This window comes from Dama dama, chromosome 22, assembly GCF_033118175.1.
Source record: "Dama dama isolate Ldn47 chromosome 22, ASM3311817v1, whole genome shotgun sequence".
Classification (NCBI taxonomy): domain Eukaryota; kingdom Metazoa; phylum Chordata; class Mammalia; order Artiodactyla; family Cervidae; genus Dama; species Dama dama.
Genome location: NC_083702.1, coordinates 5,716,287 through 5,738,464, shown reverse-complemented (window position 1 = coordinate 5,738,464; position 22,178 = coordinate 5,716,287). Strand labels below are relative to the sequence as shown.

General features: G+C 52.3%; 1 long non-coding RNA gene across 1 annotated transcript; it reads right to left on the bottom strand.

The window, feature by feature from the left end:
* Window positions 1–13,256: 13,256 nt before the first annotated feature.
* LOC133043195 (uncharacterized) lies at window positions 13,257–19,634 on the bottom strand. Its single transcript, XR_009689663.1, has 3 exons — window positions 19,510–19,634; window positions 19,113–19,370; window positions 13,257–14,140 (listed from the first exon to the last, which is right to left on the bottom strand). It is a non-coding gene; the product is annotated as an uncharacterized LOC133043195 (long non-coding RNA).
* Window positions 19,635–22,178: the final 2,544 nt, after the last annotated feature.

The window sequence follows — 22,178 nt, the reverse complement described above, 5'->3', positions numbered from 1 at the left end:
GAGCAGTCTCCCCTATCACTTCACTCCTTCTCAACCTCTCCCAGGGCCTCTCTCCAGATGCTGGAAATCCAGCATCATCGCTGGTCCTCCCCCTCCCCCCCGGCCCCTGCCCGCCGCCTCGCTGCTGGGTTCCCTAAGCATCTCACCTCTTCCCTCCCCCGTGCCCGGAAGGCCACGCTTCATCGCCTCTCACCCCGTCACCTGCAGCTGCCTCCCACTGCCTCCCACAGTCTCCAAGGTGGCTCACAAACCTCCCCCGGCCCCTCGCCGACCTAGTCACGCAGGTGCCAGCCCAACCCTTCCAAGGCAGAACACCCCCACGTGCTTCCGGATCCTGCCGTAATGGCTGAAGCCCCCACCCCACTCCTGGCAGGCAGGTCTGGCTGCTCTCTCCATAAAGAGCCTTATGGAGAAGGCGCTGCTTGGCGCCTGGGGCTGCACATCCGCACTGGGTCCTGGCTCACACCTCCCAGGCTGGGCCACCTCAGGCAGGTCACTGCCCCTCTCTGAGCCTGGTTCCTCCCCAGATCAGGGTTGATAGCGCCTCTCTGCCTCACTGCTGGCCGACTACCGGCCTTCCGAATGATCGGAAGGAACACACACGTACACACAGCAGAGAACAACTCACACCATAGAGGGAAAGATTTCAAAAGACGCACCACAACCCAAAAGGGGGCCCAAGAAGGAACCGAACTCGTCCAGAGGCAAACACCAGCATTGGAGCGTCTCTGGCTTGAGAGAGGAGCACAGGTACGTGAAGCAACAAAGGCGCACCCTGAGAGGAAGTACGCCGGCAGGGTACCCCAGTGTGCATCAGGTTCCACTGCCTGGATGCTGTTCTCTCTTCTTTACTCCTTTTTTACGCTGGGTGGGTTGCTGCCTGCAGGCTTTCTCTAGCTGCAGCGAGTGGAGACTTCTCTCGTTGCCAGGCACGGACTTTGGAGCGAGGGCTCAGAGGTTGTGACACGCAGACTCTAGAGCATGCAGGCTTCAGTAGTTGGGGCATACAAGCTGAGTTGCTCTGGCATATGGAATCTTCCCAGACCAGGGATCAAAACCATTTCCCCTTAACTACTGGACCACCAGGGAAATCCAGGTGATTTCTTTTTTTTTTTTTTTAAGGAGAATTATACAGAATATAAACACATGAGAATATAAGGGTAAAATATCTCTGGGAAGAGCCCCAAAGAACTATAATGCTGATGCTCCTGGGGAGCAGAGATGAGGGATTTATCAGGGGAGACACATGTTCCTGCTCTCTCCTTCTATCCTGGATATGCATGAATCATCTTTAAAGAATTAGAACATGGGAGAACGGCCCCCTTTCCCTAGGAGTATGGGTTACCTGAGATTCATATAGACCTGTGGAGAGAATGCAGAGACCAATAAATACACCCCAAAGTGCTTTTTTTTAGCAGTCCACCCTGGCTGGCTTGACGATGATTCACACTGCCTGGATTCCAGTTCTGCCCCGAGTGCTTCTTGGCTGGTGACCTTGGATAATTTAGCTGATCCACATCTCAGTCTCCTCACTCACTGTTGTTGTTCACTTGATTGGTTGTGTCAGACTGGGACCCCATGGACTACAGCACGCCGGGCTTCCCTGTCCTTCACCATCTCCCCGAGTTTGCTCAGACTCATGTCCATCGAGTTGGTGATGCCATCCAACCATCGCCTCCTCTGTCGCCCCCTTCTCCTCCTGCCTTGAATCTTTTCCAGCGTCAGGAGCTTTTCCAATGAGTCCGCTAAACCCCGCCAATGCTGTAGGACTGCGGTGGGGATTGAATGAGTCAGAGCAGGGGAGGTGTCGCTCCTCACACGTGCTCGGCATGTAATCCACCGTTGCCATCGTGTGATTATTTTAATCACGTGACGCACGCTGCTTGCTGTCAGGGACGGTGAGCCCCTTGAGGGAGGGGCCACATCGCCATCGGTGCCTGAAGGAAGTGCGGCTCAGAGAAGGTGGACGGGATGCTTGACCTGCCGCCTGGAAGGGTCATGTTCACAGGAAGGGGAAGAAGGTTACGATTCCTGGGGCAGTGAAGCTGCCCTGCAGGTGCTGGGCACAGGCAGGTGCCAGTCCGGACGCCAGCTCAGCCTTACCCCTCCTCCCCACCTTGGCAGAGCTAGGTGGTCCCCACTTTGCCGATCCCACGCCGGGCACCACATCTGGAGCTGAACCCCTCCTTCCTGGTGCTGAGCCCAGCGTGACGGGGAGCCCGACCGCCTCCCCCAGGGAGTAGTTCCGGCAATGGCAGGGGCTCTCTCTCTCTCTCTCTCTCTCTGGCGCTGCCCCAGGCCAAGTGTCAGCCGGAGGAAATGCGGCTGGCTCACCCCCAATTCTGGAGGAGCCCCCATGGGAGCAGGGGAAGAGGGCAGGCTGGGACGCCGCCGGGCACGTGTCCAGTGTGTGGCGTCTGTGCAGATCCCCAGGTCTTCGGGGGTGCCAGTGAGCAGCAAGACGCCGCCCTAGCCTGCCCTGCCCGACCCCGGGCCTTCCCATCCCTGATGGACAGAGGGCCTGGCATGCATGTTCGGCCCATACAGACAGACAGATGGGGGCCCCCTATTAGAAGCCACATGGAAGGTAAGAAAAGGAGGGGCGGCTGAGAAAGACCTCTGCAGCAAGTCCTCTGAGCGGACCTGGCACCCGGGCCTGAGTGCCAGCAGGCAGTCCTGGAAAGGATGGGGCGAGGGGATTAAAGGACTGCATCCCTTGTGCCTTAAAGGAATGTATCATTTGCAGAAGGCAGCTTGCCCCTGGGGACCAGGGGGCAAGGGGAGCCTGCTCGCGCTCTCGTCAACTGACACGGTCCCACAGGGGTGTGAGGGCGGTGGGGACATAGCAGAGGCGCCCCCGAGGGAGCCACCGGCCAGACAGATGTTGGAGGAAGCCTTGGAAGAGACGTGGCCGCCAGCTGACCTGCGAGCTGGCCCCGAGCGGCGGGAGGCTCCCAGCCCCTCCCCTGTCCTTACCATGTGCCTTCCACTAGCCTTCCCTGCTCTCAAAAGCTGCTTCTAATTTTTCTGTGCTTTCTTTGAGATATAGTTAATTTTCAATACTACATAAATGATAGGTGTGCAGTGGGGTGATTCACAAGTTTTCAAGGTTAGCGAGTGAGCACAAGTGTGATACTCCACTTATAGTTATTATGAAACATTGGCTATACTCCCTGGGCTATATGATAGATCCTTCTAGCTTACTTATTTTATATAGTAGTTCGTGCCTCTCAACCCCCTACCCCTACCTTGTCCCTCCTCCGTCCCCTCTCCCCCCTGGTAACCACCAGTTTGCTCTCTACATCTGTGTCTGCTTATTCTTTGTTATACTCTCTAGTTTACTGTAGTTTTTAGATTCCACATGTAAGTGATATCATACAGCATTTGTCTTTCCCTGTCTGACTTATTTCACTTGGCATAATGCCCTCCAAGTCCATCCACGTGACTACAAATGGCAAAATTTCATTCCTTTTTATGGCTGAGAAATATATGTACCACATCTTCCTTATCCATTCATCTATTGATGGACACTTCAATTGCTTCCAAATCTTGGCAATTATAAATAATGCTGCTGTGAACATTGGGGTGTATATATCTTTTCCAATTAGGTTTTTTGGGTTGGGGGATATATATCAAAGAATGGAATTATTGGGTCATATGGCAGTTCTGTTTTGTGTGTGTGCATGTGAAAACCTCCATCCTGTTTTCCATAGTGGCTGCACTAGTATTCTTTCTCACCAACAGTGTTCAAGGGTTCCCTTTTATTCACATCCTCACCAACATTTGTTATTTGTGTGTTGTTGTTGTTGTTTTTGACTATGGTCATTCTGACATGTGTGAGTTGATATCTCAGTGTGGTTTTGATTGGCGTTTCTCTGATGATTAACACTGTTGAGCATCTTTACATGTGCCTGTTGGCCCTCTGTACGTCTTCTCTGGAAAAATGTCTATTCAGGTCTCCTGCCTGTTTTAGAATTTTTTTTGATATTGAGTTGGATGAGCTGTTTATATATGTTGGATATTAGTCCCTTATCAGTTATATCATTTGCAAATATTTACTCTTATTCAGTAGGTTGTCTTTTTGGTTTGTTGATGACTGGGACTGGTGCAGTAGGCAGCAGGGATGATGATGGTGAGGGGACTGGGATTAAGATGGCCACAGCAGAAGACACTCAGGAGGGAGAAGGAGCAGGGCCCAGGGCTGGAGAGACTGGAGGTGAAAGAGAGGGAGCAGTCTGGAACATCCAGCTTTCTGCTCTGGGTGCCTGGGGGGACAGCAGTACCATGGGCTGGGCTAGGGATCTGGGGGACAGAGTGGGTTTGGGGGCAGGTGATGAATTCAGCTCCAGGATGTCTCTGGGGTCTGGAAAACATCTAAGTCAGGCCCCCAATTCCAGCTGAGACCCAGAGAATGACACGCCCCAGCCCCCACACAGCAAGGTGCTGGCCACACCAGGGGGATTTCATGCCTCACTTCCTCACTGTTGTTTAACGTCTCATGAACAGAACAGAGCCTGGCTTCTATAAATGGAACTCGCCTCCCCTAACGTGCTCCCAGACGCAGCTCCATCAGGGCACGTGGCTGACTCACAGATGCAGCCAGGTGAGGTCTGTGGTACCAACCTCTCCACTTGGGTCTCCCATCTAAGTAGTAACCAGGCCTGACCCTGCTTAGCTTCCAAGATCAGACACAATCAAGCACATTCAGGCTGGTGTGGCCGTAGATTCCCCTTGGGTCTGTATTTGAAAATGTCCATAACAAGAGTTCCATCCGGATGTGTTTTATGCATGAACCAGTGATGCCCTCTGTAGGCCCTGCTCTCTGGGGTTGGACTCTGAATTTCTTGGGCTCATTGTCCTTCTGTCCGGCTTGGGAACTGAACTGCTTTGGGAAGCCTGCATTAGCAGCATCCACGATTTAGAGACTGTGGGCTGAGTGTTCACACTGTCTGTCCTTAACTAACTTACCTGGCCTGGTGGCAAATAACCCAAGGCTGTCTCTAGAATGGGCTCCAGCTGGGGGTCAGTCAGAGGCCCCAGCAGATTCTGGCTCTTGGGGAGGAATCTGACCACATCAAACAAAGCCCAGGACCACCCACAACCACACACACACACACACACACACACACACACACACACACAGAGGCATAGCTGAGCTGGGCCCCAGAGAAGCTCTGTCCTAAGGACTCTGAGATCTAGGGACCCAGTCCATGCCCATGTTAATGCTTAACATTATCCCAGTTGTCATCCAGCCTTGCCTGAATACCTCTGCTGATGGGGATCTTCCTGGTTGGTAATGGAACCTTCTTTCTCAGGAGAAAGATCTATTAGCGCCCACCTCCCCAGAACAGAGTCAGACTCCCTCTGCCTGAGGACAACCTTGCCTAGCCAGGCACCCAGGTACCTGGTGTCTCAGTCCCTGTCTGGGCGGGTCTCCTGAGCCTGCTCCGGGTGGTCAGTGCCCCTCCAAGATGCAGGACCCAGCACAGAAACTCCTATTCCTGGGACAGCCACAGGGCCGACTTTCACCTCCTTCATTGCGGACACTCTGCTTCTGCTAATGTGGCCCAGGGTCTCATTAGCCTTTTGGCAAACCTTATCATGTTGATATTTCACAGGCAGTTTCCAGCCATTTAAATGCCAGATCCTTGTCGGGAAGGCTGCTCTGTACCGTGACTCTTTCGTCTCCTACTTGGGCAGCTTTTTTCCCCTTAAAGTGTAGAATTCCTGTTCCAGTGGCTAGATGGTAAAGAAGCTGCCTGCAATGCAGGAGACCCAGATTCGATCCCTGGGTCAGAAAGATCCCCTGGAGAAGGGAACAGCTACCCACTCCAGTATTCTTGCCTGGAGAATCCCATGGACAGAGGAGCCTGGTGGGCTACAGTCCATAGGGTTGCAAAGAGTTGGACACGACCGAGTGACTAACACACACAGAGTCAAGAACATTATGGTCCCAGAAAAAATATAATACAAGCTTGCTATGTTACTTCTAATTTTCTGGCCACATTGAAAAAGTAAAAAGATAGAGGAAAGATTGTTTTAGTAATGTATTTTATTTAACACAATATATCTAAAATATGATCACTTCAACTTGCAATCAATATAAACAAGTATGCATAAGAGATTTTATTCTTTCCCTAAGCTTTCTAAACCTTTTGCTATTAAAAAAAAAAAAAACTCAATTAGGATATTAAATTTTCAGCAAAATACAATCCTACCAAAGCAACAAAGGGATGCTTAACGAGGAAATAGTTTCCACTGCTTTGCACTAGCTGGATTTTAAGTGCTCAGAAGCACAAGTGGCTGGTGGCAATCATATAAGGGAATACAGGTCTAGAATCCAAAGTAGAAATTGACATCTCCCAGCATGCACTGCCTCCCAGACCCCTGGTGTCTCTGAGAGGCATGAGCAGGTGGCTGCCCCCAGGGAGCCCACTGTCCAAGGAGGAAAACATATGCAGGAGTGACGGGCTGGAGGAGGGTCGAGGTGGGCCGGGGCGGGGGGTGGCAGCTAGGGCAGCCAGTGTGGGTTTAGAAGGGTGGGGGGTCACAGGCCAGCCTTTCCGGGGCTTAGAGGCCGAGAGTGAGGGTTCCCCAGGTAGGGAAAGGAGGCAGACACAGAAGCAAAAATAGGAGCAAAGGCCCTGGGGCAGGGAGGAGAAGGGAGGGTGAGACTCCAGTGCAGCCCGTGTGAGCTGGAGAGCGGACAGGGCAGCCACAGGCCTGGACAGCAGGTTGAGTGTCTGTGTATCTGGGCTTCAGGAATTGGATCCTGCAAACCACGGGTGTGGCTGCCCGGGGTCCCCCGGAGGCGGTCGCCCTGAGCCGGTCTTGCACAGAAACACGTCCAAGGAACGGCGGGGGCTGGTCGCCACACCCCCCAGCCCTCCCTTCTCCACCTGGATTGCACCTCTTCACTCCCCAGCCCAGCCACCCTCTCTCCAGAGTCTGCTGCTATTGGAGCCCCGCAGTGGGTCTGCCCCATCCTCACCCACCACCCTGGTGAATTACTTGGGGAGTGACCTTTAGCTTCTGTGTTGTTCCAAATTCTTGGCAGAGGTCAAGAGTCCTTTGCATTGACTTCGCGTGCTCCTTACGGCCCCAAATTTTGTCTCCTGCTTTGAAGAGGTAAACTCATCTGGCGATGACCACTGGGCCCTGAGGCCACCCAGATATCGCCGCCAATCCCAGGCTGGTCCCACCTAGCCTGAGGGACCCAGCAAGCCCCAGCCCTGCTCTGTCCTCCTGCAAGTTTAAAATCTCAGGCACGAAGGAGGAGGCCGTGCCGGTAGCTCCTGTCCCCAACCCCCGGAGTCTCTGGGTAACCGGGCAGGCCCGCCCTGTTTCAGGGCTGTTTTTAGCGACAGAGTCCTGCCAGAAACTCCATCCCAGCAGGTCTTGTTACCCGAGGCTCTTCACATGGGGGCAGCTACCTGGTGTCTCAGATGACTGCATGCTCCACCTCCGTGCCCTGCCAACTGGGACAGTCCAGGTGCTTCTGGTTCCACTCAGCTGCCTTTTCTTCCAGAAAGCGGGCCAGCTGTTCCAAAGGCCCATCTGGGAAGGCCTTCCTCCCTCCAAAGTCCACAGCCGTCGCAACCAGCGTTTAGAGTTACTCTGCGTCTGCAGTGGCATGCCTCCTTGTTGCATGTTCTAGAAGCAGGCATGTGTTCTCAAGGCTGGCCTTGCCCCTTCCTTCCCTCTGCAGCTCTCCTTGGAGTTCCTTCAAGGGGAACCTGTTGCCAGGATCAAAAATGCCCTCCGATCACTTTAAATAGATATGAGGGCTTTTTAAAAGTAAAATTAAGTGTATCTGTGGGCCAATCTCCACTTAGAAATACACGTTCCAGTTCACCATAGACTGTCCTTGGAAGGAAAGCCACAGCAAATCTGGATGGCATAGTGAAAAGCAGAGACACCATTCTGCCAACAATGATCTATATAATCAAAGCCATGGTTTGCCTAGTAGTCATGTACAGACTGTGGTTTTCATTCTGTCTGCCCTCTGATGGCTGAGGGAAAGAGGCTTTTGGAAGCCTCCTGAAGGGAGGGACTGGCTGTGGGGAAAACTGGGTCTTGTTCTGATGGGTGGGGCCATGCTCAGTAAATCTTTAATCCAATTTTTTGCTGATGGGCGGGGCTGTGTTCCCCTTCCCCCAGTGAGGGGTAACAGCGACCTCCTTCAAAAGGACTTACTTCAGCATGCCACGGCTGCCAGGACTGTTGTAGCCAGTCCCCCTGACCCCACAGCAGGCCACTGTCAACCCAAGCTTCCGCTGGAGCCTCCAGGACACTCACGGGCGGGTCTGGCTCAGTCTCGTGTGGGGTCACTGCTCCTATCTCCTGGGTCCCGGTGCACACCAGGTTTTGTTTGTACCCTCTGAGAGTCTGTTTCTCCCAGTCCTATGGAAGTTCAGTAATCGAATCCCACTAGCCTTCAAAGTCAAATTCCCTGGGGCTTCTCGGTCCCTTTGCTGGATCTCCAGGTTGGGGAATCCGTTGTGGGCTCTAGAACTTTTGCAGCAGTGCGAAATATATTTAATTTAATTGGTATAATTGTTCTCCGGTTTGTGGGTCATCTGCTCAGTGGCTCCACGGTGAGGCCAATGGAGACCTCCTCCGAGAGGACTTAAGCCATATGCTGCACCTACCAGGTCTGCTGCAGCCAGAACCCTGCTCCCACAGCAGGCCACTGCTGCCCCATGCTTATGCAGGAGACACTCAAACACTCAAAGGCAGGTCTGACCCAGTCTCTTGTGGAGGTCACTGCTCCTTTCCCTGGGTCCTGGTGTGCACAAGCTTGTGTTTGCATCCTCCAAGCATCTCTGTGGTTCTGGAGAAGACTCTTGAGAGTCCCTTGGACTGCAAGGAAATCCAACCAATCCATCCTAAAGTAAATCAATCCTGAATATTCATTGGAAGGACTGATGCTGAAGCTGAAGCTCCAATACTTTGGCCACCTGATGCAAAGAGCTGACTCATCGGAAAAGACCCTGATGCTGGGAAAGATTGAAGGTGGGAGGAGAGGGGATGACAGAGGATGAGATGGTCAGATAGCATTACTGACTCAGTGACATGAGTGTGAGCAGGCTCTGGGAGATGGGGAAGAACAGAGAAGCCTGGCGTGTTGCAGTTCATGAGGTTGCAAAGAGTTGGAGATGACTTAGCGACTGAACAACAGCAACAGGCTGTCACAATTTTTAAAGTTGGATTCCCTGCTGAGCAGGGTGCATCAGAAACATTTAGGGCCCTTTCTCCAAGCCACATGGCCCCTCAACACACAGTTTCTGAGATGTCTGTGCCCTCCTCAATCTAGGCCCTGCCCCTGTCACCTGTGGGCTGATGGCTGGCACCAAGGTGAGTGAGCTCTGTAGTCACACACAGGAAGAAGGTTAGGGGCCAGCATTTGCAGAGATTCATGAAGATTCATGGGGAAAGGAAAGGGCCAGTGATAATGGTGGAGGGGGTGGAGAGTAGGGCTGATCTGAAGGTCTGTGGGAGGCGGGCTTGGCTGAAGGCTGTGGGGACTGGAGCCAGCTGGGGTGGCAGCTGGATGTGGGGTCCTCACTTCACAAGCCAGACCCTCCTGTTGTGAACATCAGCCTGAGGGAAGCGGCCACCCCCAGCATGGTCCTATCCTCAGCTTGCTGCTCCACCCTCTGCCTGGTCCCTGAGGAGCTGGCCCTGCCATGGGGCTGGTGCCCAGTGTTCCAGAGCAAGGCTGGTAGTGGGTTGTCCTAGTGGGCAAGAAAGTCTGTCAACGAGGCCCAGGGTGAGGCCACGACTGGGGCCAGAGTGAATGCCCCTTACGCATTCCTTCATCAAAGTCACCGAGTCCCCTTGACCTGCGCCAGGGCCTGCGCTGGGCACTGGGGACAAGATATGGGCCAGCTGGCCTGTGTCCCTGCTTCCGGGGGGGAAGCGGGGTTGCTGAGATGTGCATGTGTAAATAATCACGGTCACCTCCTCTCAGAAGCCCTCTCTGACTCCCTCTCCTCCTCCCCAACAGAGGTGCCCTTCGTCTCAGTGAGGAAGGAATTTCACTGCTGAGGTTCAAGCCCTGACTCCACCTCCTGCTGGCTGTGGGCTCTGGACCAGTTACTCCACCTCTGAGCCTTGATTTCCTCATCTGTAAGAGAAGGTGACCATGTTACCCCACAGAGTGATTGCAAGCATGAAACCAAATCCAGGTACAACTCCTAGCATAGGGGCCATCATATAGTGTGTTCTCAATGGTACTAGCTACTATTATTGTTGCTATCATTAAAATCACTAATGCCCTGTATTTCTCTCTGCTATAGGACTTCCTATCTTTGATTATTCATGTGCATGTCTTGGTGTCTAAGCTTCCAGAGAGCAGGGACCATAAATCATTCATTTCTGCATTCTCAGAAAATTTCCTGGCAAACAATAAAGTTAATAGTAGTAGCAGTGAGATTGACAGATATACACTACTAAGGATAAAGTAGATAACCAAGGAGAACCTACCATACCGCACAGGGAACTCTCCTCAGGGCTCTGTGATGACCTAAATGGGAAGGAAATCCAAAAAAGATAGGACATGTGTATGCACAGAGCTGATTCACTTTGCTGTAGAGTAGAAACTAACAGGGGACAATGGAAAGCAACTACGCGTGTGCTCATTCACTCAGCTGTGTCTGACCCTTTGCGACCACGCAGACTGTAGCCCACCAGGCTCCTCTGTCCATGGGATTTTTCCCAGCAAAGATACTGGAGTAGGTTGCCATTTCCTCCTCCAGGGGATCTTCTTGACTCAGGGATCGAACCCAAGTCTCTTGCATCTCCTGCATTGGCAGGCAGAGTCTTTACCACTGAGCCACCTGGGGAAGCATCTATACTCCAGTAAAAACTAATAGAAAAAAATTTTAAAGATAATCAAAATAAGTTAAAAAATAAAATGATTCCTTACAATGCTGAAAAAAGAAAACAACCCAGCAGCAGTAATGATGACCGTCACACCAGTTACCATTTCTTGAGCATTTACTCCCTCCCAGACACTGTTTCGGGTGCTCCCAGTGGACTTGCATTCATCTCGGTGACCCTCCTAGGGAGGGTCTGTTTCTCAGCCCTGACCCAGGTACTTACGACCCCTGTGCCATCTACAAGCCACAGGGGGCCTGTGAGGAAGCCTGGGTCCTGATCAGCCCCCGTGTACCCCCAAGAGATGACGGGACCCTGCCCCTCTGGGTGCCGCCCCGTCCGGGTGTCAGGGCCTTTGCTGACCCAGAGGGCACAGGGTGGTACAGTGGGCCTGTCCTGCTGAACCCCCTCCCTTCCTTCTTCACAGGTCCCAGCTCTGCAGCCTCACTTCCTGGATGACATTTGGGGCCCATGGGGGCCCCCTCCACGCCCGAACCTGGAAACGGCCACTTGCACGTGGGAGGCGGTGAGGCGCCGCCAGGCCCAGCCTCGAATTTCCTGATGGGGAGGGGCTGTGGCCCAAAGTGGCCGAGGGGCTGGCCGCAGTCACAGAGCAAAAACCCAAACAGCCTCTGATCCTGCCTGAAGGGGGGGCCTCGGGTTGGGGGAGGGGGCTTCGGGAAGCCCTTGGAGAAGGCGCTGGGGTGGGGCAAGGCCCACCCGGGCCGGCCTCTCTCTGCTCCTGCCCTCGGCAGACTTCGCCTCATGTCAGCCTCCAGGCACAGACGGGGCAGTGGGGGGTCTTCACCCTCTTGGGATCTCAGACGCTTGATAAGAGTATAAGAAAAGCCCTGAGCCCTGTGCACCGGCTCACCCGCGAGGCCACAGTGTCAGGGACCCTGAGGCCCACCTCCAGAGTCAGCTCATCTGTCTGTGGCCGGTCAGCAGGCTCTCACCCAGAAACGCGCTCCCACGGGTGGGAGCAAAATTACCAGTGCCTCCTTGGTGTGTGTGTAAAGACCAGCCAAGACCTCCTGGTCTCCAGACAGTCGTCTCTCTGCCTGAGGTACGTGGACAGAGAGATCTTTTGAAGAGGGAAACGTCCAGAACGGTTGAATTGAGGGTGCTCCTCTTTCCCCGCTGAGCGTGCTGCACTAGTTCCTGAGATGAACAAGCAGGGGTTCACTCCTCAGGGGATTGGGGGGCACCAACGAGCTGGTGTCTCTCGTTCAACACAAAGCTGAGGTACCTCATGAGCCACAGACTGCTCAGACTCCATCATCTTTGCCCCAAATTCCAGGTTCGGGGCGTCTTACATCTCTGAGCTTTGCGCTGAGTTGAACACTGAGCCTTCAGGTGCTGAGCACTTCCATTTTACAGATGCAGAAACTGAGGCTCAGCAAGGGTATGTGACTTGCCAAGGTCAGAGCAAGTGGTGGAATCCAAAGTCCAGCTGGGAAGTGCCTGGCTCCCCCTGGCTTGGCGAGGGGAGTGGGAGAGGGCAGGGGAAAGGCCCCGGAGAGAGGACCAAGGCTGACCTCGGCCCGAAAGCACAGGTGGGGGGTGAAGGTACAGTGTGACTGGCCCACAGCTCCAGGCGGTGGGTTTTTGTTTTGTTTTCTTGTCGGTGGTGGGTCACCGTTGCTGCGCCAGTTTTTCTCCAGCTGTGGCAATGGGAACTATTCTTCACTGCGGTGCGTGGGCTTCTCATCGCGGCGGCTTCTCTTGTTGCAGAGCGTGGGCTCTAGACTCACTGGCTTCGGTAGCTGTGGCCCACGGGCTCAAGAGCTGTGGCTCACGGGCTGTAGTGCATGAGCTTAGTTGTCCCACAGCACGTGGGACCTTCCCAGACCAGGAATCACACCAGTGGCCCCTGCATTGCAAGGCGGATTCTTAACCATCGGACCCCCAGGGAAGTCCCCGGGCCATGTCTGAAGCTCTCCACCATGTACAGGCTGGACCTTGGCAGCCTTTCTGCATTCCGAGGCCAGGCAGACCTGGGCTGGATCTTTGGGCTCCGTCATCTCTCCTCACTCACTGTGGAAGGCTCTCTGTCAGGACAAAGACCTCGGAGGCTGCTTGAAGGAAGGCCTGCAGGCAGGACAGAATCCAGTGAGAGCCAGGGTCACAGTGACACCAGTCTGGATGTGTGGAAAGAGTCTGAGCTTCTGCAACCCTAGGTCTGCACTTGGCTGCCAAGGAAGGTATGATTCTATGGCTCAGGCATAGATGGTGAGTTGTGTCTGACTCTGCGATCCCATGGACTGTAGCCCGCCAGGCCTCTCTGTCCATGGACTTCTCCAGGCAAGAATACGGGAGTGGGTTGCCATCTCCTTCTCCAGGGGATCTTCCCCACCCAGGAATTGAACCTATGTCTTTCTGCACTGAAGGCAGATTCTTCAGCCAACAGGGAAGCACCCGTGGCTCAGGCATTGCCTTGTAAAGACCAGCGAGGACGGTGGATGATGGGGGAGTGAGGGGAGGCACGCACACCCCTGCCCTCCTTGCTCCCAAACCCACACCTCTTCCCATGGCAAAAGTCACATCCTCCCTAAAGCCCCTGACTTACGAAACAGCAGTCGGGACAGCAGGCGGTTCCTCCTCCTTGGGAAACAGATGGGGATGCTGCCAGCTAACTCTTCCTGGGCCCCAGTCTGTGGGCCGCACTCCAAGGACAGCTGTCACACTGCTGCTTTCGGTTGAACATGTAGCACAGATTTTTAGGGAGAAGCCCTCGTCTCAGAGTCGTAGCGGCGTGTGCCTGGCTGGAACCTCTTAGGTCAAGTGGCCCCGTGGTGGACAGTCAGCAGGGCCCAGCCTGGGCCCTCTCCTTGGGTCTATTTCATGCCTCCCCACCAGAAGAGCTGGGGGTGCCCCAGGGTCTCAGATGCACTTTAAAAAGCAGACTGCTTGCAGGGCAGGAATGGAGATGCAGACGTAGAGAATGGACTTGTCACAGGGAAAGAAGCGGGAGGGTTGGCTCAATCGGGACAATAGCATTGACATATATACACTTGTTGTTCAGTCGCCAAGTCATGTCCAACCCTTTGCGACCCCATGGAGGGCAGCATGCTAGGCTCTTCTGTCCATCTACTATCTCCCAGAGTTTGCTTAAACTCATGTCCATCGACTCTGTGATGCCATCCAACCATCTCATCTCCTCCTACCTTCAATCTTTCCCAGCATCAGAGTCTTTTCCAATGAGTCAGTTCCTTGCATCAGGTGGTCAAAGTACTGGAGCTTCAGCATCATATATACCCTATGAAAGTGAAAGTCGCTCAGTTGTGTCCAACTCTTTGCAACCCCATGGACTATATGGTCCATGGAATTCTCCAGGCCAGAATGCTGGAGTTGGGGGAGCCTTTCCCTTCTCCAGGGGATCTTCCCAACCCAGGGATCAAACCCAGGCCTCCCACACAGATTCTTTACCAGCTGAGCCACAAGGGAAGCCCAGGAATACTGGAGTGGATAGCGTATCCCTTCTCCAGGGGATCTTCCCAACCCAGGAATCGAACCAGGGTCTCCTGCATTGCAGGTGGATTCTTTACCAACTGTGCTATGAGGAAAGCCCAAGTCAGCTGTGGAGAGTGCGGTATATATACCCTACCACGTGTAAAATAGACAACTAGCAGCAAGCTGATGTACAGCACAGGGGGCTCTGCTCTGTGATGACCCCAAGGGTGAGAGAGAGGCTTAAGAGGGAGGGGATGTATGAATACATATAGCTGATTCACTTTGTTAAACAGCAGAAACTAACGCAACAACGTAAAGCAATCATACTCCATTAATAAAATAAATTTAAAAAGCAGTGTTCGCCAACACCGTGCAGAGGTCGCCGAGCCATGGACAGAACTGGGGGCAGGTCAGTCATCCTTTGATAGGTCCTGGGGCTCCTAGCCTCTGAATCATGGCCTCTGTTCAAAGAAGGAGAATGAGGTCTCTGGAACTCACACCTAATTTTCACAAACTCTGATCCACCTGCCTCAGCCCCTGCCCCTGAGCTGGTGACCTGGGCTCCTCCCTCCAAAACCAATCTCTGAGTCAGGGTGTCCCCCTGCTTTGTGTTCTGACATCTAGAAAACTGCAGTCAAACCTTGCCCCTCTCCCAGGAGGGGTATCATCCTCTTCCCACTCCAGCGGCTCCCCTACTCCAGCGAGGCTCCAGCCTCACGACCCCCACCCAGACTCCGACCCTACAGCCTTGCCACGACCCACAACTCCTTTCAGGTCCTCACGTTCCACCTTCCTCAGCTTATATTCTGTGGTGCTCCGATGGCTAAGTGACAGAGAATCTGCTGGCCATGCAGGAGACACAAAAGATGTGAGTTCGATTCCTGGGTTGGGAAGATTTTCTGGAGGAGGAAATGGCAACCCATTCCAGTATTTTGTGCGGACAATCCCATGGACTGAGGGCCCTGGAGGGCTACAGTCCACGGGGTCACAAAGAATCAGCATGGACACACACCCTTAATCTGGGATCTAGGGACAATGTCCACATGTGTGCAGAAGACACCGCCCTTACGGCAGGGAGTGAAGAAGCTGAAGCGCCGCTTGATGAAGGTGAAAGGGGAGAGGGGAAAACCTGGCTTAAAACTCAACATTAAAAAAACTGAGGTCATGGCATCTGGTCCCTTCACTCCGTGCCAAATAGGTGACAAAACAATGGAAACAGTAAGGGACTTTTTATTTTCTTGGGCTCCCAAATCACTGCAGATGGTGACTGCAGCCATGAAATTAAAAGACGCTTTCTCTTTGGAAGAAAAGCTATGACCAGCCTAGACAGCATATTGAAAAGCAGAGACATTATTTTGCCGACAAAGGTCTGTCTTGTCAAAGCTCTGGTTTTTCCAGTGGTCATGTATGGCTGTGAGAGTTGGACTATAAAGAAAGCTGAGCACCGAAGAATTGATGCTTTTGAACTGTGGTGTTGGAGAAGACTCTTGAGAGTCCATTGGACTGCAAGGAGATCCAGCCAGGCCATCCTAAAGGAAATCAGTCCTGATATTCATTGGAAGGACTGATGTTGAAGCTGAAGCTGCAATACTTTGGCCACCTGATGTGAAGAACTGACTCATCAGAAAAGACCCTGATGCTGGGAAAGATGGAAGGCAGGAGGAGAAGGGGATGACAGAGGATGAGATGGTTGGATGGCATCACCGACTCCATGCACATGAGCTTGAGCAAGCTCTGGGAGTTGGTAGATGGACAGGGAAACCTGGCATGCTGAAGTCCATGGGGTCGCAAAGAGTCGGACACAACTGAACGACTAAGCATGTGCTCATTAAAAAGATAAACTGAAGCATATCAAAAATGTTGAGTTTTTTGAGCAAAAATCAATGCAACTTGGGCAGTGCCAAATGGGAAGTGGTTAGGAGCACGCCACATACAGGAAAGAGGGAGGCAAAGCCTTGCCCACAGGAGAGCCCCGGGTGGGCTGCGTCCTGGGTGATGCTTACGTGGGGAGCCCCCGGGTGCTGTGGGGTTGGTTGTCCTCAGACTGCCGTCTCTTCACCTAGAGGTCTCTCCAGCTTAGGTCTGGGTTTAGATGCAGCTGCTAAATCTAATCTAAGTGAACCTGCCGGCTCCCTTTCAACGATGAGGCGTGGGTCTCCGAGCTCAGCACGGCCAGACAGAACCTGCACCCCGTGTCTCACCTCTGACCTCAGTCCCCACAACCCACCCCCCCTCCTCACACTCACGGTGACCTGGCTCTTGTCGCTTCCCATGCTGACAACACTCACGCTTGTCCCCACGGTGCCCAACCCCAACACAGAGGTTGAGGGCCTCTCGGCAATTGCCCATTTCAAAGGCAGTCGCTCCCTTGGGACCTTCCACCTCCTACCGGGTCCTCTTCTGTAAGCACTGGCTCCAGCCTACTCCCTGGCAGCTTCTGCAACATCCTCACCTCTCTGCTTGAGCTCCTGTCAGGCAACTCCCTCCCCTACCCCCTGCTCTCTCTTCCAGTCTGGTGAGATTTGTGCGGACTTGAATTTGCCAGACTTTCTAATGCAGCTGGACTGCGTCTCCCTCTGGCTCCTTCCCTCCCAGTCTCTCAAGGCTCATCCTTCTTATTAGACATGTTGTTAAAGCGCTGATGTTCCAAGAAGTTTCCCCTGGTCACCCCCACAACTCCCCCTGACACTGTGTAGTTTATTTATTGTAAGGACAGCTTCTTTTTCTGTTTAACTTATTTGATGGAAATATAGTTGATATACCATGCTGTGTTAATTTCCTCTGTACAGCCAAGTGATTCAGTTATCCATATGTATACATTCTCTTTCATATTCTTTTCCAACTGTGGTTTGTCACAGGACATTGACTATAGTTCCCCATGCTATACAGTAGAACCTTGAGGTTTATCTATTTTATGATAGTTAATATACAGTTTATATAGTTGGAGAAGGAAATGGCAACCCATTTCAGTATTCTAGTCTGGGAAAGCCTATGGACAGAGGAGCCTGGCAGGCTATAATTGATGGGGTCACAAAGAGTCAGACACAACTTAGTGACTGAAAAAGAAGAATCCCAAACTCTTAATTTAGCCCTCTCATACCCCCTTTCCCCTTTGGAAAATTTGTCTTCTATGTCTGTGAGTCTGTTACTGTTTTGTACATAAGTTCACGTGTATCATATTTTAGATTCCATGTATAAGTGACATCATATAAGATTTGTCTTTCTTTGTCTTACTTCACTTAGTATGGTAATCTCTAGGTCCATCAGTGTTGCTACAAATGGCATTGTTTCATTCTTTTTGTTTGTTTTTTTAGTTTCATTCTTTTTTAATGGTTGAGCAATATTCCATTGCATATATATACACCACATCTGTATCCATTCATCTGTTGATGGACATTAAGTTGGTTCCATGTCTTGCATAAGCAAAGTCTCTGTCTGCCTTCCCCCCCCCCAGAGACTAACTGTGGGAACATACAATAGCCAGACCACGTATAAAAAGAGAAAGAGAATTCTGACACAGAGTGTGTAGCAACCAGCCCAGGAAACCAACCCACCATCTGGAGTAACCGGCCCGGGACACCCGCCACAAGCTGAGTCAGACTTGTAGGCGGTCAGATCACTATCTCTAGCAACCGGCCCAGGAAGCCAAACAATAACCCGGTGACGATCATCCTCACAAGACCAGGATCTGACTGCAGGCAGATTCTTTGCCATCTGAGCCACAGGGAAGCCCTAATCACTGACAGCTTCCCCAATTTTTGTCTTGCTTCTAACTTAGTACCAGAGAAAGTCAAATACACTTCAGTTCTGTTCAGTTCAGTCACTCAGTTGTGTCCAACTCTTTTCGACCCCATGGACTGCAGCACGCCAGGTCTCCCTGTCCATCACCAACTCCCGGAGTTTACTCAAACTCATGTGCATTGAGTCGGTGATGTCATCCAACCATCTCATTCTCTGTTGTCCCCTTCTCCTCCCACTTTTGATCTTTCCCAGACTCAGGGTCTTTTCCAATGAGTCAGTTTTTCGAATCAGGTGGCCAAATTATTGGAACTTCAGCTTCAGCATCAGTCCTTCCAATGAATATTCAGGACTGATTTCCTTTAGGATTGACTGGATGTTAAAACTGGTTGAAATAGGAAATTTTACATTCTGCGTATTTTACCATGATTGAAAGAAAAAAAGAAGGACTTCCCTGATGGTCCAGTGGCTAAGACTCTGCCCTCCCAATGCAGGGTGCTGAGGTTCAGGGAACTATATCCCACAGGCTATAAATACAACTTAGAGTTCAAGTGCCACAGCTCAGGATCCCTCATGCTGCGACAAAGACTGAAGATCTCACGTGCTGGAGTGAAGACCCAGCGCAGCCAAATAAATAAGTTGAAAAAAAAAAAAAAAAGAGTGATTTTCAGCCAGGCCCGGGAAGCTGGGGGAAGGATGGAGCTGAGGGATGAAGTTGGGGGAGGGACACTGGGTGGTCAGTGTGGTTAAGAAACCTCAGGCCAGGTGGGGGGATGGAAGGGCCACCAAGGGCAAGATGGTGATGGGACCACTGCCTCCAACAGGCTGACTCCCACAGGCTCAGCTTCAGGCTCCGGGATCTGGTGACGGGCGGAGGGAGGTCTGCCTTCAGTCTGCCCAGCATTGCAGGGAGGGCTGAGTGGAGCCAACAGCCAGAGTGGGCAGTGGTGGGCAGGGCTCTGTGTGTCCAGCCCCACGGGGGACACCAACCCCAGGCTTCGCCACACCTCCCTGGTCCCATCCCTCGTCGCGTCAGTTACCTTCAGGAAGTTTGCCAGTTAGTGAATTCCAGTCGCTGCTCCCAGAGGAAATGCAAGGTGGGGTTTCTGCGAGCCTCCGGTCACAACACGCTCATCAACCTTGGGATTCCCTGGTGGTCCAGTGGCTGGGACTCCAGGCTCACAATGCAGGGGACCTGGATCTGATCCCTGGTTGGGGAACTAGATGCCACATGCCTCAACTAAGCGTCCACATACTGCAGCTAACGATCCCTTTGATGCTGCATCGAAGACCAGGTGCTACAAAATGAATAAATAAATATTTAGAAAAAAAAAAACGCAACCGTGTGTGATGGGTGCTTCTCTTTAAAGACACCTTGTGTGATGCACATACGATTCATTAATCTGGAACTGTCACTGGTGCCGTTCCTAAGCTCACCTGACACATCCATTGTCTCCATAAGGCCGTCACAGCCTTCTAGAGCTTGGCTGCACCAGATGGCCCTCAGCTCTTCGCTTGGGCACCATTTTAAGCTGCAGAATCGCCACCAAAAGGCACCAAAATGTGAAACAAATAAGTAAACCGATGACAGTAAGGACCCTTGTTTACAGCAGAGACTGAAACAAGAAGGCACAGCTGTCCAACCACAGCTGGGAACGGCAGGTGTGGGGCGACGTGAACGTTTTGGCTGCTCTGCAGATGTCCGTGAAAGGCCAAAAAAAGAGCTGTGAGCATTAATCTGGATTTATAAATATGCTCTAGTGAGTTCTAGGTGAGTTCGTGAATACAGAACCATAAACAGTGAGGATGGCTGAGTGTCTCTTTCCTTTCTGAGCTGGTCTCTCTGTGACTTTCTCACTTGTCTCCCAACCAGTGGTTTGGCTGTTTCCTGCCCAATAAGATGAACAATCCTAGGACTGTTCCTACTGAAGATTTATAGGACAAGCAGACCTACCTCTGACATTTGCAAGTGGCATGGGTCTGACCCACTATCCCAGTTTGTCTGGGACCGAAAGTTTTCCCAGGATGTAGGACTTTCAAGTACCTAAACCAGGGAAGTCCCCGGCAAGCTGAGCTGAGTTGGACACTTTATATAAATATGTGATAAAGATCTAAAGTTTTAAAGTATAATTATATAATATGGCTGAAAGTTGAAACCTTATTCAATACTTTTATCAAGATAAATCTATCTGTAACTCTACCGTCCCACTCTCACCTAGCTGCCAAAGTAAAGAGTAACAGGTTTCATGCCTTACAGTCAGGCCAGTGAACTAACCAGCTTAGTAGCAACAGGAGTTTCTTAATACTGCAAAATGTTCCTCAGCCTTTGGGTACAGCTACTGCCAAAACAGCCCACTTTTTATCATGATACCATGACGTTTAGAACATGAAGTTCAGCAGGGAGCGGACACTTGCTATTTCTGGGTAACGCCACTGTGCGTCATGTACCTTAATTGGCCCCAGACTACCAGACAGAGCTTTGACCTGGTCATTCCTAAATGCTTCGGCTGGCAGTCAAATTCTTGTTCTGTGAGCTCTGCTAGAAAGTCCTAAGCGGGGGTGGTGGGGCCCCGGGGACGCCCTGTGCCACTCGCATCTGTAGTGGGGCCAGTCTTGTGGACTGAGCCCTTCACCCATGGGGACCGTGTTAACTCTGGGTAAGCAGGGTCAGAACTGAACGGAATGTTGGACACCCAGCTGGTGCTTCTGAGAGTTGTTAAAGTGGTGTTGGAAAAGTTGTCAACATGATTGATGTCAGAAGCTTGGTGGGGAAAAACAGCATGAAAGTGTTATTCAGTCAGTTGTGTCTGACTCTTTGCAACCCCGTGGAATGTAACCCACCAGGCTCCTCTGACCATGGCATTCTCCAGGCAAGAACACTGGAGTGGGTAGCCATTCTCTTCTCCAGGGGATCTTCCTGATCCAGTAATCAAAAAGCAGGTTTCCTGCCTTGGCAGGCAGGTTCCTTATGGTGGAGCCCATAAAAACAGCCTAACCTCAGGACTTCCCATGCAGTGTTAACACAGGTTAACACTCCATGCCTCCACTGGAGGGTGCACGGGTTCATTCCTGGTTGAGGAACTAATATTTGGCAAACCTTGCAGTGTGGCCAAAAAACCCTCCAAAATCAAAACTGCCTACCCTCACATGGTTAAGGAAACTGAGCTAAGAGGTAAAAGATGCCTGCAAAAATCTAACTCTACTAAGGAGTGGCGAAGCCTGCTTTTGGGCTCAGTCATCCCTCGTGGCTCAAATGGTAAAGAGTCTGCCTGCAGTGCGGGAGAACTGGGTTCGATCCCTGGTTTGGGAAGATCCCCTGGAGAAGGAAATGGCCACCCACTTCAGTATTCTTGCCTGGAAATTTCCACGGACGGAGGAGCCGAGCAGGCTAGAGTCCATGGGGCCGCAAAGAGTCAGACACGACTGAAACGAATAACCCAACAGCACTGATCCCATTTCAAAGCTCACAGCCTGCCCTGCGGGAGCACTGGGCAAGGGGATGAGAGAGCTGGGACCTGGGGCCCCTACTCAGACCTTTGTTCTCTTTGTTTGGGCACAAGGGTGTTCACTTGCTGTCCATGTGACGAAGAGGTCACTCTCAGCCCTGCTCCTTTCCCACCTTCATCCGGGTCACGCTAGGGAGCACAGATGTCCCTGGCAGCTGCCATGAATGTGCATCCATGGATTGGAAGAGAACGCAAAGGCCAGTGGCTGTTGGCAGGGCGACTCATCTGGAACCTGCATTCACAGCCTCGAATTTTAGCCCTAAGAGCAGCTACGCAACACAGCAGGGCTGGCGGGGGCCGGAGTGCCCGGTAAGGGGCAGGAGTCGTCGAGAGATTGTGGACCCAGCGGACCCTGCCAACAGCCTCAGTTTTCCCACCCAGAAATTTCATTTCTGTCCCAGCCCTGAGTGTAGGGCGGGTGTGGAGGGCAGTCATTCGGGGCAGGCCTGTGAGTTCTGCCCCACCCTCACCCTAGCCAAGCCAACATGGTCCGGGACAGACAGACCTTTCCTCGCGTTGGACCTACATCAGTGAAGTATCTGTGTGAGGCTCTGATGGTCCAGGTGGTACTCGGGTCTGCAGCTCCCACATCCCGGGGTC